The 18,662-nt window shown below is 38.2% G+C and overlaps 1 protein-coding gene across 4 annotated transcripts in view; it reads left to right on the top strand.

Moving 5' to 3' along the window:
- GULP1 (GULP PTB domain containing engulfment adaptor 1) overlaps window positions 1-18,662 on the top strand; it is a 146,009-nt gene that overhangs the window by 9,096 nt on the left and 118,251 nt on the right. For 3 of the 4 annotated variants that reach the window (XM_058839715.1, XM_058839712.1, XM_058839713.1), the window contains one exon: window positions 10,319-10,372. The exons of the other annotated variant lie outside the window; for it this stretch is intronic. The gene's annotated coding sequence lies outside the window, so the exon portion shown is untranslated. The remainder of the gene's footprint in view (window positions 1-10,318; window positions 10,373-18,662) is intronic. 4 annotated transcript variants of the gene reach the window in all.

Genomic DNA, 18,662 nt, shown 5'->3' with positions numbered 1-18,662 from the left:
TCAGGATTTCCTCATCTGTGATACTTTTGGCTTGAATCTTAAATTCATTTCAAACTCTCCTCCTGGAAGAATCTTCAAACAGAAGTGCCATACAAGAATGAACAATCATCATCTAAACTTTTGACATCCAGAATTCAGAGCCAAGTCATGTTTTGATGACTTAAGGATATTGTACTTTATTATGTAGCATTTTTCTTACCATTCCTGGAGGATATCCTGAGTTTTTATAATTTAATGGCTTATGAAGGATTCCTAAATAAAACTTTCTCCCCCTTCCCATTTTGGAGTTGTGTTTCCTCTGAAGCATTGTTAGACTTGATTAGGATCTAGGAAATTTTTGAGTAATGAGTCAGAAAAATAAACAAAATCTGAGCAAGCAAAAGGTGGGGAATGGGAAAGACTTCTGGTTTAGATGAATGTAAATCCTTTCAGCTCTAAACTAGAGGTATAGTTTCCCTCTCCTGCATGCACACCTTTTCCTTCCTTTTTTCTTGTCCCTTTTCTCATCTTGCCCTTGTACTCTCAACAAACCCCAGGAGAACAGTTGTGTTGTGCCTTACTGAGATGACTTTATGGGTTATGGCATATCTGTGGGATATATGTGCTTCTCTAAAAGGCCCTGAAGGGAAAGCTTTCAACTGTAACAAATCTGTCCTGTAAAGGATGGAAAGCAGTAAATATGCTTATAGTTGTAAACACTAATGATTCCACAGCAGTCCCTTATGTACCTCTTACTCATAAAATTATCTTTGTTGTGACTCTGTGTGCTTTTCAGTTTGGGATTTCAGGTTTTTTGACATTGTAACTGAGCTGTGATTAGAAGGTATGAAGAAATGGACCATAAAATAGATGTTTAGTGAAAGATAAGTAAAAGCATACTTGATCGGATTAGTGGACTATATTTGAGATGTGTTATGTTGCTGCCATACCCGTGACTACTTAACCACTGAAATAATCTGTAGCTATTTAATTCAAATCAATTCCATTTGCAAGGTGGTCTGGAAGTTACTGAATAAGTTACTTGGTTGCTTAGCCAAATGGTAGAAGGAAAAAAATAGTCAAACTGCGGAATAAATATGCCTTGACAGTAAAGAACATAATAAAATGCTAAAGATCTCAGTTCTGAAAGAAATAAGTGATTGGCTGGAAATAATTGCTTGAATATTTTGAATTCATTATGGTGAATTTACCAGATGCTTTTGAAGAATATTTATGTATGTTATTTGCTCTGGTGTTTCTTGTGCTGCAAGGCATGTGTACTTCTGGGTAATTTGATCCTGTTTGTTTATGGTCTAAATACTTCTTTTCCCCCCAGACAGCATTATTCAATTTTGTATTATTACAGCTGCTTTTTGGAAAACATGACACAAATATAAGTCCCAGGCAGTGTTTGTCTAAGGTAGAATCAAGTGTATTTCTTCTTAGCTGACAAACTTGGTGTAATCTTGACATATCTTGACAGATTTCTGAAATTCGTGTTTCACAATATAGCTGGGAACATTTTACAGCCTAAGATCTTCAAAGAGATGTTGCAGCTCAAATACATTTGTAGCATGTCTGGAGAAAGCAACTTATTAACTCTACTCTGAGCTTCTGACGCTGGGGAAGGGTGAAGGGTGGGAAGAGTGTTTTCTGCTCCCTCCTATCTTGTCACTTGTCTGGAAATGTGTCAATTATTTGAGTCTGCCCTGACATGTGGGTATTAGGAAAACTGGTATACATGGTGAAGTACTGGCTAGTGTGAGAGTTGAAATGTGAAAAATTGCATTGTGAATGATAGAGATTATATGGTTATTAGTTCTGTTTTGTATGGAGGTAGGAATCCTGCTCATGTCTGTTTGACTTCTCAGGGTGTTTAGATGTTCACCCTGTAGTTCTGGAAGTCATTTTAGTGAAATGATGCTCCTGAGATGGTGGTTGAAGCATTTCTCCATATGTCACCACCCTTTTCCTGTCTAGTGCACTTTTCATGGGGTACTGGCTCAGGTATTTTTGGTAAGACATTGGGAACTGGATCAAGTATGACCAAGAACTCTGGGAAGCGGGAGGAACAAGTTAATTTAGACATGTTCAGTCTGACTGTGTGTGGAGCACACAGTTGCTTTTCCAAGCAGATATAAAACCCAGGCATTGGTTCATCATACTCTGGTTTCCTCAGTGCTTGCAGAGTAGTTCATTGCTGATCTGACCAGAACAGATTTATCCATGTGGACATAGTCTCTATCTGGCCTTCACTCATGTACTTTTATGCTCTTCAAGGAACCCCACTTTAATAAATGAGGATCGACAGCGCTGTAGTGCAGAAAGATTGTTCTTACTAAACCCATGTATATCCAGTTTATTTAGCTTTGTCCTGAATTCAGGTTTCTATGTACATGTATTAGGAAGGTTTGTTTTGTTTCTTTTGAGATCTAGCAAAAAAACCCAAACCAAACAAACCAGAAAAGCTTTTTTTTTGGTTCTCACCTCTCTTTAAAAATGAGGAAATGTATTGACTTTTGAACACACCAGAGCTCAGCTTATCTATTAATTAATAACAGAAAAGAAGCAGAAGTTGCAGCAAACAGTGTGGCAGCTCTGTCTTGTCCAGTGGCTGTTGTCCCATGCTCACCACCATTTAAAATATGCTATTGCTGAAGATAGAATTTTGCCTTTGAATCTCCACTTTCGTAAGGTTTATCATAGTGTGGAACAACATCCAGAACTTAATTGCCTTTTGGAAGGTCTTTTTACAGTTAATGATGCTGCTGGTGCTGGAAGAGAGGAGGATTCAGGTGTTAAAGGGACTGATCTTCAAAAAGAAGGCAGACCATTTCAGCTGGTGTTTTTTTGAGCTAGTCTCTGGTGGAACTGGGCTGCAGCACAATGGTCCCATTTTTCCTTTTGCCTCTCCCCCTGGCAATGATTTTGGAACTTGTTGGAGTCCTCCAATAAAATTTTCATGCATTTCACAAAATCTCATGAATTGTTTGAAAAGAGAAATTGATGTCACTGTCCCTGTAGGATACATGCAGCTGACTGGAGGATGATGTGGTTGAAACAGTGAATTCTTGCTCAATCACCTAAATCTGCTGAGTTTTAGTGACAGTTACCTGTAATAAAACCTCTGATATTTTTTTTTCCCCTTGGTCATGAAGATTAATCCATTAAGCCCTTTTACAATGGATGCAACCTTTCCAGCACTTTTAGAGTGACCTTATAGGTGCACAACATTGCACCTATACATTGAATTTTATTGTGAATTCTTTATCATACATATGCAGTTCAGTCATCTCTTTTATTTATCTTCTATTTCTATCACATTTTATCACATTCTATTTTCTTGAAACTTTTGTTTTAGCCCCCTTCAGTCTGCTTTTTCAGGAGACACTCCTTTACTCAGTAGTGTTTCAGCAGAATTGGCATGTCACTTCCAATATATGTACAGTATACATAAATTTCCTTGTTTTGCCCATGTCTCTTCAGTGTTCCAGGTTTTTTGGGAATAGGCTATCAATCAAATAGCTCACGTGTTTTTCTATGGAATTCTCGGTTTGCTGTAGGTGGTCTCTATGCATTCCATATGCTCCCAAGATCTGCAGCCAATTTTTCGTCTTACAAATATTCCTTCAGAAGTCTGGACAGCTTTGAAACTGCATAGTTTGGTTGTGTTCAGATGTCATTTCAATATTCTTGGTTCAGCAATATTCTAAATGACCTCTTCCTCTATCTGCACAAGATTCAGACTTGCTAGGGTTTTTTTTTGTATTTATTTTTGGGGGTTTTTATGGCTTGGCATGCTTTGGTGCTCTCAAATGAAACCAAAAACTAAAGGAGAAAATCTTGTGTGCTGCCTCTCTCTGTTCTCCTTTTGCAAGCAGCTATGTAGTAAGGTCTATCTAGAGGCTTTGAAGGTTACTCTTATTACATGAAAGAATTTTAGGATCTTGTTGTTCACTGGGTTGCTTCATCAGCTGTGCTTATTTGATTGGTACCTTTTCTATGCAGTAATTCTGCTGCTTTTTGTTTGATGTTTGTGAATTTTGTCCATGCTTGCAGAGATTTTTTTTTCTTATGATTCATTTTAATTGGATAAAAATTTAAAACATTATATTTTGATTTCTTGTGTTTTTCAATTACCTGTTTCAGCTGTTTTGGTTTTTTTTTTTTAATGTATATTCTCCCTTATTCCTTTTATACCCCTGTTTCTCCACCACATTTTTGAAACTGAATGTGTGTGTGTCTATCTGCATCTCCCAGTTCATTCACAGAAGTTAGTGGTAACTTAATTGATGAAAGCAAGGGTTGGAAGTCTGAAAGTGTATCTCCACATTTGTTCTTTGTGCCTGATTCCCATCGGGAATTGCTCAGAAGAAAACAGGGGATAGGTCTGACTCAGACCCTGAGGATGCAATTTCCATCTCTGTGGTGTTTCACAAATACTCTTTTCCTCTGCCCATGTTGTGATTCTCCACATACTCAGATTTCCATTTATGATGTAAATGATAGGTGATAAAGATGTACCAAGACGTCCTGGCTTTAAATATGATCTGGTGTTCTTCTCTGGATGAAGAGTCCTGTTCAAAATTGTTTTCCTTTCATCTGCTGCATTGCAATGATGTCATGGATGGGACATTTTTAGCCTCTTGTGATTTTTTTTGATACTTAATATGTTTTACAAAGGAGGCTTTTCCTATTATTGTTCTCTTCTGTGATGAGAAACACAAATGTCCTGAAGGAAACGCTATGTATCATTTTAGCTGAAATACATTGCTGATCTAAAGACCAAGTAGGACTCTTGGATGTGAAGTGATGATATCTCAAGTTTCAGCAAGTCTTTTTGGAGATTTATGGTAACTATTAGGGCCAATATGCTTAAAATATGTTTTTCTCCATTTTTCAAGTAGAAAGAGGAAACAACCATCCAACACAAAAAAAACCAAAAACCCAAAGCAATCTGTCACTACTGTCATAGCAATAATTATAGTTTTGGGGGAGGTTTTTGTTGGTTGGTTGATGTCCTGGACTTTGAAATAATAGTGTCATCAATGTCCTTTTCCACCCCTAAAATGTACACTGAATGTGGTGATATCTGTGAAAGGAGAATATATGGGCTTGTACAGAGCACTGGAATGAAAATGCAAAGAATATGGTAGAAAATTTCCTTGTGGTGAAACAAGGATTTAAAGACAGCTCCTGGCTCAAACTGCACAAGTGAACAAATTAGATGTTCTCATGATGCAAACTGGAATATTTGTGGCAGAGAAGTAAAGGTTTTTGCTTTAAGCTTCGCCTATCTACATCTGTTTAGTCCATTGGTTATATTGTTGACACAGCTTGAATTTATATTTATTGCTTGAAAACAGAAAATATTCTTAAGTCTCTCTGCATATTATATCCTACATGAGCACATAGTTTAGTGTTTGGGCTCTAGCTAACTTTTATCGGTGTGCCTAGCTGAATTGTGTATTAAAGTCAAAAATTTATGTAAAATGTCTATTCTTACTTACATTTCAGTATTTCTACTTGATATTGTCAGAATACTTGATCCCAGTTACTTAAAAAAATTATTTGTTAGTTATAATAAATAGTCTATTTTACTTGTCATATTTGTAAACTTCAGTAAAAACATTCAGTCCCCAAAAAGCAGCCTTGGTTTTAATAGATATGGAATTTGCAGTCCTATTCTATATGATCCAGGTGTAACAGAAATATAATTCCATGCAACCTAGCAAGTATGTCACTACGTCCAGTCACAATCACAGACTGACAGGTCATGAAGTGGTTGTGATTCATTTAAGGAGCTGCCTTCATTAAGATAAATCTGAGCAGTTGGTAGTTTTGTAAATGTAGCTGTGCATGGGTGTGTCTAATGAAGATTTTGGTTTGTGAAGTAGCAAAGCCAATGTAATTTGGGTTTTTTTTATTGTTTCTTGAATTAGTTGTTGGTGAATATATAGTTACACTCTGCAAAAGTCTTCTGATGAAATTAGTATCTGTAAGTCCCTGCAAGATTTTTCAATAGAGCATACAGTGCTTCTTTTTATGTGCTTATGTCTGGTTCTGTTTGTTGAACTCTGACAGTGCAGCAGTATCATATGGTTACCAACATACTCCTTTACTTCAACAGGAGTAAAGAAATGGGGAAAAATAAAAATGGCATACAGTGACAATTTTTGTGAATCTATGAAGAGTCTTCTAAATGAAGAAAAAATGTCCAGTCCCATACTTGAGCTTATGAACTTGCACACCAGAGCGCAGACAGAACTGAACACATCAGCTTCTGGTTTAAGCAAAGCAGGAGCAGCTCCATTCCAGAAATGCTGTGTTTACCTCCAGAGTCATGTCAGCATGCTTCAGTCTTGAGGCAGTTCAGGAGTGCGAGGGTGTTTGAGACATGGCTGTAAACAGTGTGAGGTTTCAGAGGTCATGTGTGTTTCATGGCATCAGTCCCAAATGGGGTGTTGAAAGGCAACCCATGGAAATATCCAGTTTCCATGCTGTGCCCATACATTGCTGCCTCTCTGCTCATTCCATGTGTATTTCTGGGCAGTATGTGGCCATCTGTACATCGGTTGTTAGTACATGAGCGTGGTCAGAATCTTTTTGTAGCTTCTTGACAGTGTTATTTGCTAGAGTTTTATTCGATTTTCTAGCACTTGTGTCATAGCATATTTGTTGTGTTGTTAGATATGTGGAGTAACTTAGTCATAAATTATTTGGAGAAGCATGTTGAGAGAGACCTTTAGGTTAATTTTCATATCAACTAGGTTGTAATTTTAATGAGGAAAAAGGGTTATGCCTGTATGTTTGGCTGAGGAAAGCTGTGACTTGATGTAAAACTTGTGTTGCCTGGTTTGCTTTAGGCTGCCCCTGTTTGAGGAGTTTTTTTTTTTGAGTAAAGATTTGCTGTGGCTGCTTTGCGGGGTGGTGTCTTTTTCCAAGGTCTGTGTACATGTGTAGGTCAGTGTGCTCCCAGACATAAACACAAAAGGTTTATCTTGCATATGATAGAAAGACAGAACTTCTTCCTTGAAAACTTATTTCCCTCTCCAGACCCTGAAATGGAACTTAACCAGTCAAATATCATTCTGGGGAATGTGATTCCCAACCCCACCCTGTTTTTCCTAATTGATAGTGGTCAAGGTGCTGTAGGAAGCTTTTTGCTGATATTAGGAATAACTGCTTCTAGCTCTTGGCTGTGATTTGAGCAAGTGCTGACTCTCATATCTGAAATCAAGGGCAGCCTGCTTTGATCATAAAATACTCCACATTTTATAGCTCTTTAGGAAATAACACCTGAGGACTTGCACATGTTTCCTTAGCAGGTTGTTTCTGTAGTTTCTGCCAGGTTTTACTTCACCTGCAGCAAATCAGTTTGAGCATAGCTGAGTTTAAGCCTCTCACTAGAAGAGCCAGCAAAATGCTTGCTGATCATTTCAGATTGGAACTCCCAATTCTGTTGTATTAAGTAGCCACACTGACTAGATCTAAAATAAGGACAACATGATTTTTGAGGTACACTCAAGTTTGTGGACCATAAAGTGCTCTGGTGAGAGCTGCCTGAGAGCTGTCTCTTGGGTGTCCTCTGGCTTCAGGCTGCACCTTGAGGAGTTTTTGGCAAATAATGCACCAGGCTTTGCTGAGGACTGTCAGAAAAGATGTTCATTTGGTGAAGTGCATCTGTTTCGTGTACTGAACAAGGCAAAAGCCCACAGAAAAAGTGTCATTGCACAATCACATACTGTCATTATTTACACATGTAAAGGAATCCCAATTATGATCATATAGGCAACATTTTGCTGTTTTACAACAGAGGACTTAGGTTTTCAGAAAATCAAATTACTTTTCTTGTCCTGGACTGTGCTGGTGGCTGGGCTTACCTTTTTGTGACAGGAATGTTCAACTGAAGCACCCACTTCCTGCTATGTCCTCTGTTCCTTTAGGAAAAGGCAAGTTCACTATATTATGGTGGAATTCCTTCTTTCTTCCTGTTGTGCAATTCCTGCAGATTTATCTCATATTTGATTAACAGCATGGCTTGTGCCAAAGGAAATATTGGTAAATTCAGGGTTTGTAAGAACTTTAGAGAAGCTGATCATGCTTGGAATACTTCATGTGTTCTTGTTCATAATTTAGATTGTTATTGTTATATATTTATACTATATTTAGTTGAAGGAGTTTACAGTCACAGATACAATTCCCATTGGAAAACTGGGGTTATTGCCCTTAAGGGTTTGACAACACACACTTTTGCAGAATCATTGTTTTTGGATCATCTGTTTCTTGTTCAGAGTCCATGACTAATCAGCTTATAAAAAAGTCATTGAGCTAATATCTTATAGAGAAACCTGTGATGTCAGATTTGATCCCCTAATTGCTCTTATAATTGGCATTTATTAGAGCTCTTTCACAAGTCAGGGCAACAGACCTCATTTGTTTTATGTAGAATATTGTAAAAACAACTGAACTGGCAGCTGATTACAATTTTCTATTCAATAAGCAATTTTGGAAGACTGTGGGCTAGACAGTTGTCTGATTTGCCCAGGTTAAATGTAAAGAGAGATGAATTTTCAGCATATGGCTCTGTGTTAGCAATTACATGCATTAGTGGTTTAGCTGGTGTATTGTGTCTGCTTTATAAATGTTTATATTGCAGCCTTGTGCTAATAGATATTGATGACAGGCAGTGTTGTGGAGGCCCAGTGTACGGCAGTGATCATTACTTATGGCACAGTAATGATCCATCCACATGTGTTTGGTAGCATATCCAGTTCTAACCCCTGCTCCTGGACACCAGCTATTCTGCTGGTCCTTAATAATTTAACACAAGGTCGTTGTCAACTGGGATTTAAATGTTTCATGTTTTATATTGAGTATATTCGAACTCTTTAAGCATAAGTGAGTCTGGAGATAAAATTATGCTGATGCTTACATAAAGCTTGTCTTATTAATTCTGAAATGATTTGGAATGTTTTCTGATTGCCTAACTATGTGTATAAAGGCAATATGCAGTCTCTTTGTCTCTTCTGAAACTACAGAGAGCTCTGTGGTGAAAGGAAACTTCAAAATGTCACACGCTTGTCAAGGAGAAATAATTCATTGACCCTTGGTGATAAAAATTGGTGGAAAAATTGTACAGTTCTGACCAGTCTCTGGATCTCATGTCTCAAAAGTGATAAGTTTGAATTAAGCTATGATGGGTATTTTGACACCAAAATATTTAACTTTTGCCATATGGCTTCTCTCAAATTCCGTATTTCTTTTTCAGTTGCACATCAGATCTGAACAGTGTGGGGTTTGTGGAATGATCCCTGCAAGCTGCAGACAAAAAAAAAAAAAGCTTTTTTTCAAGTATTTGTCAGAGACAGTCTCAGTCTTCTGTCTGGAATTGTTTGCATTACATTTTTGTAATTGTCTAATATCAATGAAAAGACTAAATGAAGTACTTCTGGTGGCATTCATTCTGAAGCCAAAGCATGATTAGCAAGTAATTAACTGTCACTGTTATGCCTTTGCATGACTTCATTGGCTGGATCCCAGAAATACTGATTTTTCCTAGTGGTGAAAAAGATCAAGGGTTTCTCTTGGATGTTGAGTTCAGGTGGCAGAGTACAAATTCCTGTGACAAGGGTGAAAAATGACCTGTGGACCTTATCCCAGGTGCATGAGCCTGTAGGGCAAGGACTGCTGAGCTTTTCTGTGCCCACAGTGCTGTGATGAACACATCACTTTTTGCACTGGAAAGCTTTTAGTTTCTCTGGGGATGTTGCTACATTTTTTTAAACATGGACCTCTCCCAGACACTGAAAATTGTCTTTTCTCTTTTATTTCTCCACATTTGATAATTTCAGAGGAAATGCATCTACTTATGAAAAGTTATATTTTAATCTTTAATATTTGGGGAGAAGTGCAGTTGATGAGATTATTCAAAGCTTTGTGCCTTTTTTATACAGAAAGCCTCTGTACTAGACATGGTAAAATTACGCAAATGCACTTAAGTGATTTGTCATAAGAGCTCATAGGAGCTTTGGAAATTGTTGGGACAGTTGTAGTGGATATGTATCCCAGAGAACACGTGTCCCCAAAATTCTTACATGTGTTCAACCTTTGGGAGTTGATTAGTCCTTGGCACTGTCAAATTTTTCCTCTGTGTGTTTAAAAAGGTTCATCTGTATCTCAAATCATCTCTTGGTTCATGTCTGAAAAATTATTAGACCAGGTAAACTTGATGTCCAAAGTATTAGCAATATATGCAAGTATAGATTGAAGATATAAAATCATTTTATGAGTACTAAGAGTTTGATCTAATGATTGTGATTTCTGAATTTTCTGACAGATTCCTTTGAGGTGAGATGCAAGACACGTGGAGAGGAGGGAACCACTAGATCAGGTTCAGTAATAACCTTTTTTGGTTTACTCTATATCTACATTTGATCACATAAATGTGCTTACTAACACAAACAGCAAATCCTTTATAGTGGTGATCTGATATAAATAGAGTTAATTTCTATTTGTTGTTGGAACAGAAATATCACAGATTTTAGTGTGCTGTTTACACAGGGGAAAATCTGTAAACATCTATAGTCCTTTTGCCATCTGAATGTTGTCACTGCAGGGTACATGAAACAATAATAATTATGGAATAGTGAAAGCTAACACTAGATGAGTGTGGTTAAAATCTTTCTATCTAGCACATATCTTCAGACCTATGTCAACTTTTATTACTAATTCATGGTTCCTTGATGTGCCTTTTCTTGACCATTATTTATCTCACTTCCACAGGCTGATTATTTTATCTGTTGCTTTACTTTTATTTCAATGCTCCACTGGGTTAGATCACAGAACGTGCAGATGTAGTTGTCAGTGCTTTAGGTGACGTGTCTTCAGAGTGAGGTTGTCATCATTGCTTTGAGAGAACACCAATCTGCTTTTTCACTGGGTCACTTTATTGGGGAAGTGTAGTCATTTAAACGTTGCACTCGTGACCTTCTGTTGAATTTGTTCTGTTCATTTAATTTCCATTTAAGTTGTTGCATTCTGGTACTAGGAGCCAGTATCACTGACCAGGTCAGATGGATTTTGAAATTAGTAGGACTCTGGGGTTAAGATTTGCTGTAGGATTTGGCTTACTGATGTAAATTGCAGGCTGTGTTCTGGTGAGTTGGAAAGGGGTAATCCCTTTTAGAACTTGACAAACAAGTTTGTGCTGAAGATAGCCAAGAAGCTAGGTAGGGATTTGTTCCTGAAGTCATAGCAAGACTTACCGTAAAACTGTGATATTTTTATTATCTGACTTCCTTACAAACATTTTTAATTATTTTCTCTTAAGAGGAAGCAGAATTATGATATATATGGTTTATGTTAGAAGAATATAATTGCATTTTTGATCCAGGGCATGGGATTAAATTAAGGAGTGTGGGGTGAGAGGATGAGGTACTCACATACCCTGTCATGGGCAGTATTAAACAGCATGGACTGTTCTCTCAGAGTGGGGAGTTACACTGTGTAACAAGTGATAATGTTCTGGCACCTGTAAAACATCATAGCTGATGCTGAAGTTTCTTGATTAAAATATTTCTGAAATAGATCAGAAATAGCTAGATGGTCTGATTTTCTGCCACAAACTGTGAGCTGTGGCCTCTTAGCTTAATGAAAGATCTATGGAAACAGGTTGCTGGGGTTTTGCAAGTTGTTTTGGATTTATTTGGGATTTTAGTGTTTTGTTGGTTTTTTTCCCTTTTTTGGGGGCTTATTTTTAACATAGATAAATCTTGTAAATAAAGAGGTGGTGTTTCAAGGAAGAATTTGGTGTGTCTTCAGCCCTTGCCCTGGTGTTCCCAGGCATCAGATTATGTTGCTCTGTGGCATAAATTGGGAGACATGAGAAAGAATCCAGAAATATGAATTCTGCAGAATCAGCAATATACTGGAAGTCTTCTAAACTTGAGATCAGGCTCCTAAAGATACATTTCAGCTGTGATTGTTGGAGACAGAGAAATATAAATGGGCTCTTTCTGCTGGTGCTTGTCACATGGGACAGTCACTCTTTGTGTAAGAGTCTGTGTAAGCTTCACTTACTTGCCTTTTTTTTCTGGCTTTTGCCTTTCTGCCTAGGAATAAAGCCTCAAATTTTAGTACTTGCACTGTGAAAATTGTTAGATACATTTAGTTACAGTGAGCACTCTTCCAGGGTCTTATTTATTGGGACAGAATGAATAGAAAGCTATTGTTTATATCTATATTCCCTGATTACTCTTATTAGCATGCCAAATATCTAATGAAAAACTGCCTTGTGAATTGTTGGTTTATTTATTTATTTCTTGAACAAAGCCTGGTGTGCTGATGTGATCTTATGGTTCCATAGGGGTAGGCTAATGTACTGTATGTGGCATTAATCTGGAGCTCTGTCTTGCCATCTTTAACCTCACCTGTGGGATTAATGCAAGACTTCGTTGTCTTCCCTGCTACCCATCTGTCTTTACTGTTAATTTACACAGCAATACTGGATGCTTATTAGGTTGAAATTGAAAAGGAAAAAAATCTGTTACTTAAGTTTATAAAAAGGCAAGCTCTGTGATTTTTATTTTTTCCTTTTACAAAGTGGTGCTTGCACTTATCTAAGGTGAGAGAAAAAAACAGTGGAGCCTATATGGGATGAAAAAGGAAGTTTCCAGTCCCTTCTACAGATCCAGATGTTCTCACCATAAGAGAAGCCTTCACTGTAACCGATGTAGTTTTGCATGAGTTATGTTCATCCTTTGGGATGTCTACATGTACTAAAGCATCTTTAAGGACAACCTCTGACTAGCTTAAAGAATGCCAGCTCCTGATGATTTTTGAATTGTTTGGAGTAAGCAGTATTTCTTAGCACAGGGAAGATGAGTATTGATAAACCTCTGTTTATATGGATGTCCTTCCTTTAGATTTAGGGGCAATTTAATTTCATTTTTACAAAGGAAAACCAATGTAGTTTCGTTTTTACAAAGGAAAACCACAAATTACTAGCAGTGTACTGAAGCCATTAGCTAACAGCCTCAATTAGCATAACAAACAAAATGCAGAATAAATGCAGGAAGAGCAGGACTGACAGCCTTGAATTTTCTGCTGTATCCATATTACTGTGCTACAAGGTTTCATTCAGTAGACCTAACAGACAACTAGAGACTCAAAATGTTAAACAGTAAATTCCATTTTAATCTCTTTTGGGGGGAAAAAAGCCACCAACTTTTAGAACCGATATAGTAATTAGGCTGAAACAGCATAGATTAGCCACACTTAATGTGGAATTTAATTATTTGAAAACAATTAAATTAACATAGAGTCTGGTCAGCTTGGAGAAGGGTTTGAATATAGGAATTTTTGTCAAAAATGTTAATGTCATCTCTGTGTACAAACTTCTTAATTTAACATAACTTTATTCTTGCAGTTTGTCATCAATGCAAAGACAGCTAGTTTTCTCTAAATGAAATAGCTCCTCCTGATAGGAAAAAAAAAATGTCAAAACTGGCTGGATTGAACATTGGTTCCTAGTTAGCAACAACCAGGCAGATAAGACAACATCCCCTCCTTTATTACATTTGAGATTTGCTTCCCCTCAGCTTGTTTACTTCCTCTTTACTACCTGGAATTGCCAAAAACTGCAGCACAGATACCAGGGAAGCAGTTTGCCCGGGATTAAGGAGGAGATGGAGTAATTTTCCTCACTCTGATTTGAGTCAGGATTCACAAGATGCACAGGACATCCCCTGTTGTGGGGAGGAGAAAGCTCTTTGTGGTGTTCCAGTCAATGTTGCACCATGGCTAAAGGAGGAAAACACAAGGCCACTGCTGGTGGAGCCACACAGGTGTCAGGAAGGCACTGGGCAAAGGAAGGTCCACTTTGTGTGGGAGCTGATGAACTTCTCATTGTAAGAAAGGATAGGAATTAAGGAACCCAGGATGTAGTGATCTGGTGCTACCATCCTTTGTGCAGTGGAAAAGAGGACATTATTGGTCACAAAGTGGCCCTAGTTGTAGACAAGGTGAAGGTTTGGGGTCAAATCTGGGGACTCTTGTCTGAAAGGGACAGTCCAGTGCTGCTTGTTTGCCCTGGCTGCAGCTTTTTGGTGCTGATTGTGCCTGCTGCTTGGAGAAAAGTGGCTCTCAGAGCAGCTGCACAGGAGTTCTTCAGTGCCTTGAGCTCCTCCTGCAAGTGCAAGCCCAGCCTTGGTAGTGACAGCTGCTGGTTTAGGGCTGGTGGAGCTTGGGGTGTTCCCTCTCATTTATCAGTGAGCAGGGGAGGCTGATGGGCCATGCTAGGATGTATACCAGCTGATTTCTTGTCCAATGCCTGACTTTCAGATAAGATATTTGGTGCTTAAAACACCTTACTTAGGGTATTAGGAGGGATGAAGTGCCATCTTTTCCTCCCTCAAAAAACCCAAACCCACAGCGCTGCTTTAGTTGCTTTTTGCTATTTGACTGTGAAGTAGAGGACATCGCATTTTTAGTGACAGCTTTAGGTTTCAAAGCGTGTTTTGTCAGGGTCTTGAGAATCCTTTCTGCTGCCACAGTAGGTTTAAATGTGGCAGGAAAGAGTAGTAACATTTTAAGTTGGAAATGTCTTTGGAATGTGGTTTGGGCATATATTTTTCAGCAGAGAAACAGAAGTTCAGATTTGTGTTTCCAGTGATAGACCATTTTGAAAGATTGTTCAGTTTATGGGTAATATTTTCAAGTTTCTCTTGCTGGGTTTTCACTAAACAGGTTAATGGTGTGTATTACTCAGATTGCAGTGAAACGGCAGAGACCCAAAGAGATCTTGTCATCCTTAATTTACTGTGAAAGTGTTTCCATGCTGGTGGCTACAAGAAGGAAGTTGGAATTCAAAGGAAGGAGAGAAGAACTAAGCCCAGCTGTCTGTGCATTTCCTCAGAAGGTGACTGCACTCTTTTGTACATAGACCATGAACAGAGAAGTGATGATTGTAATCTTCCTCCTCACCCTCTTACATGTCCAGTTAGGAAAGGCAAAGGCTATTCTGAAAGTCCAATTTTCTGGCCTGGATTTGAATAATAGGCTGATAGTCCTGACCTCTTTCTTGTTCTCCCTTTTTCTTGGAGGGATAGGAACTAGAACCCTTGGGGTGCATCTATGTTTTAATGCCTGTTGACTGGGGTGCAAAAACGTGCTGTGTTGGTGATTTTGTAGCTCTGCAGTGAACTGTGCTCACAGGACACTGTGGGTGAAAGCTTAACCTGGCACACCCCTTTGCAGAGTCTTTTGGGCATAATGGGCAGGCAAAGGCCACCTTTGGAGGCATCTGGGGTTTGTTTTGCATTGCAGATAAATCTGTTCTGCAATGTATTCATTGTACTGTGAATGAAGGAGAGGATGTTTTGATTTGAAAGGGAATCTTGTTTATAATTCTTGAGTATAAACAAACTGTGGGGAGGATGCCTTACTGGAAACCTTCCTGGACCATCTTCTGCTTCAATAAGTGATGACTCTTACGGTGTTTTGCATCAGTGACAATGTGTGTGTACATGTATTTTTAGAAGGGCCTCGAAAGGGCCCCTTGCTGCATGTGGGTTTGTTTATGGCTCTGTTATGCAAACCATGGGATATTCCCAGCTCCACCCCCCTCTCCAGTCTAAATTCCCAGCCTGCCTGTGTGTGCCCCTGTGAGCTGCTGGCTGGTGCAGGGAGCGGGGCTGGTAAATGATAGAGCTGTCTTTCCGCCTCAGTTTCCTCATAAATGGCATCAAACGCTAATTGCTTTTCATTCCACACTTCAGCAAGAACAGAGTGATAGAGAGCTAGGGTTTGCTTTTCCCCAGGGTGCCGTGGGTGTGACTGAAGGAACAGAGCCAGAAGAATTTGGCAAAGTAGCCGACTATAAAGGGAATAATCTCTTTTTTCTGATGATGGATTGCACTTAGAAAGCAGCTGAGCCTAAAAGCCATTTCTTATGCTAAGGCTCTGCAATGTGCAGGTCAGCCATTGAGCAAAAGCAAGCCTTCAAAATGAGAGCTAATAGCTTGGCAGGTTATGCCTGACAAGCAGCAAGTGATTTGCTTTTAGTTCTCTAGTGGGTGGGGTTTAGTAACTTTTTCGTAGTTGTCATATTTAGTAATTCTAATATTTTTCTAATATTATCATCTCTTTCTCAGTTCAGAAATATCTTAAAACACAGTTAATAATGAAATACATTTTCATACTCAAATATAGTACATTTCTCTAATATCTAAAAAATTATCTCTATTTAACTGCTGCACATGCAGTTAAGAATATAGGGTAAAAAAACACATTTCAGCTGAGCAGGTGTTAAAATATTGGCCTCCCACTTTTCTGCAGAGCAAATTGACAGCTACCTGGGACAGAGAATCATGTGTCTCCCAAAGAAATGGTCAAGGAGTTGTGGAGGTGAGATTTGAGAGGACAATCCATAGTGGAGTGAAAGTAGATTCATATAGGATAATAGCTGGAAAAGACACATGTCTAATTTGGTATGCAACATTTATAGCTCTTGGAGAGCTTATGTTGTCATATTTACTGCTGATTTGGTAAAAGAAGAATGATGTCTGGAGTACTGCTGGAGGAAAGGCTTCCTGGGAAATATCCAAATACTGAATTTACCCCTGCAAATTTCAGAGCTGGTTCTCAAAGAGATCTGAACTTTGAACAGCTGCTTTTGTCTGATGCTGGAGTTTGAGAAGATGAATGACAGAATTTTTATATGGAAAGTCTAATAATGATAAAGTATCTACATGTGCAACAAAGTCCTAAACCATTGTAAAATGTGGATTTTTCCCCTAAGAGATAGGCCTGTGAGATTCACTCACTAGCACTGGTTATGTGTTGCTCTGTGAATACAGCGGTTCTAATCTTTGAACTGCTTGTTAAGTGCTGTACTTACTTCTATTTAAAGGGTTAGGTTAGGTTTTGATAACTTCTCTCTACAACCAAATAGTGCATTATTCAATAGACTTCACAAATAGGTTTTGTGAGATAGTATTCACTAAGCAGCAGCATCTTGACAATAAGTACTTTTAGCGTGTCTGAAACTCCTTGTGTTTACCAATTATCGTCTCTGATGCTTGAATTGATTTGTTAATCACAAAGCTGTAGTTCCGTTTTACAGGACTGTATTGACACAGTAATTATAAATCTAAAGTTTTTATCTTTACTGTAATAAAAGTTTTATTATCCAGTATTTGAAAACATATTTTTCACAACATAGATTTTCATATCTTGATAGACATGTGCACTCTGTGCAGTTTTCCTAAGAATGTTTTCAGCTTAGCAGTGGCTTAATAAAGTATTCAGGTGAAGTAGGTGAACCTCATTTAGACTTCCAGACCAGCCAGGAAGGTGAATTGTATTCTTGTAGAATGAACTTCCCTTACAGTTTGAATTCAAAGAAACTGAATATGGTTCTTAACTTGTTGTCCATTAGTTCAGTACAGGGTGGGAATCTGCCTCAAATTCCTTGTTCCACTTTATAAAGTATTTGAGTTTAGGAGTTAAATACTTCTATGGTCCTAGGAAGAAGGGGTTTTTTAGATCCTGTTCTGAATTTGCAGATGCATTCCTGCTTCTTTTCATGCTCTGTATCTTAATGTTATGAGAGCAGCTAAAACCTGGTTGCAAGGTAATTGTATCCTGTTGTAATTGTGGCCTGATAAAAGCCTGTGTAAGACCAGGCTGTTTGCATCCAGAAGGGGTTTTTCCCTTCTCAAATAGTTGTGATCAGCAGACTTTGGAGAGCACCACTCAACCTCCAAGGGCCTGTTTAACACAGTGCCAGTGTAAGGTGTTGCCCGTACAGTTTGTCAGGACATCCAGTTAATGATGGAATACTCTGGTGTGATTTAATTGAAAGAATGCTAAAACCATGTACTCCTAATTGGGAACTGGCAGCCTTATTTACTGGGGCCTTGGTTGTTGTTCACATTAGAAATATGTTGAACAGAAGGACATATTAGAAATTTTAAAGTAACTAAATAAGCAGTCTTTTTGGGGAGATCAGAAATATAATGTGGGTATGAAATGCATTTTGTGGTAAATCTGGTGTGCCTGTGGTGTGAGGTTATCAACTCTAAACTTTTGATTTATGGGAAATAAATTGTGGAACAAACAAATTGATTGCTTGCAATATGGATGTCAGATCCCTCAGGCTGTAGAAATAATGAATATATGAGTGTTTTATATGCAAACTATTGTGTTCTCTCTTAAAATTTAAAAAGTAGAAATCTAAAATGTTCAGGGTGATGTATTAGCTGAAATTTATCCATCCAGTTTAGGGTGACTTCTGGCAAAATCTTGCTTCTTTCTTTCCTTGTGTGGAAGACATAGTCATACTGTTAAATTGTAAGTGAGAGCTAGAGCAACAGATGGATGATGGGATACATAATTTCTGCTTGATTTCAGTTTACAAGACACTTTCGAATTTCTCTCCGATTTTTGAAGAGGTAGCAAACCCAATGCATGGAGAGAGGAATATGGAATGTCCCCACAGTATTTTCATAACTATACCTTTTGGTAGATTGATGCTCCAGACTTTGACTGACTTTGTGCTAATATTGTGATAATATTTTTAATCAAGCAGTTAACACAACATTTTATTACCCAATGAAGCAATGGAGTGGCATAGGGCACACAGTTTGCTAGTGCACATAGCATTGCCATACCATTGTTTA

The sequence above is a fragment of the Poecile atricapillus genome, chromosome 5, assembly GCF_030490865.1.
Source record: "Poecile atricapillus isolate bPoeAtr1 chromosome 5, bPoeAtr1.hap1, whole genome shotgun sequence".
In the NCBI taxonomy this organism is placed as follows: domain Eukaryota; kingdom Metazoa; phylum Chordata; class Aves; order Passeriformes; family Paridae; genus Poecile; species Poecile atricapillus.
This window is presented reverse-complemented; position numbering and strand designations above follow the sequence as displayed.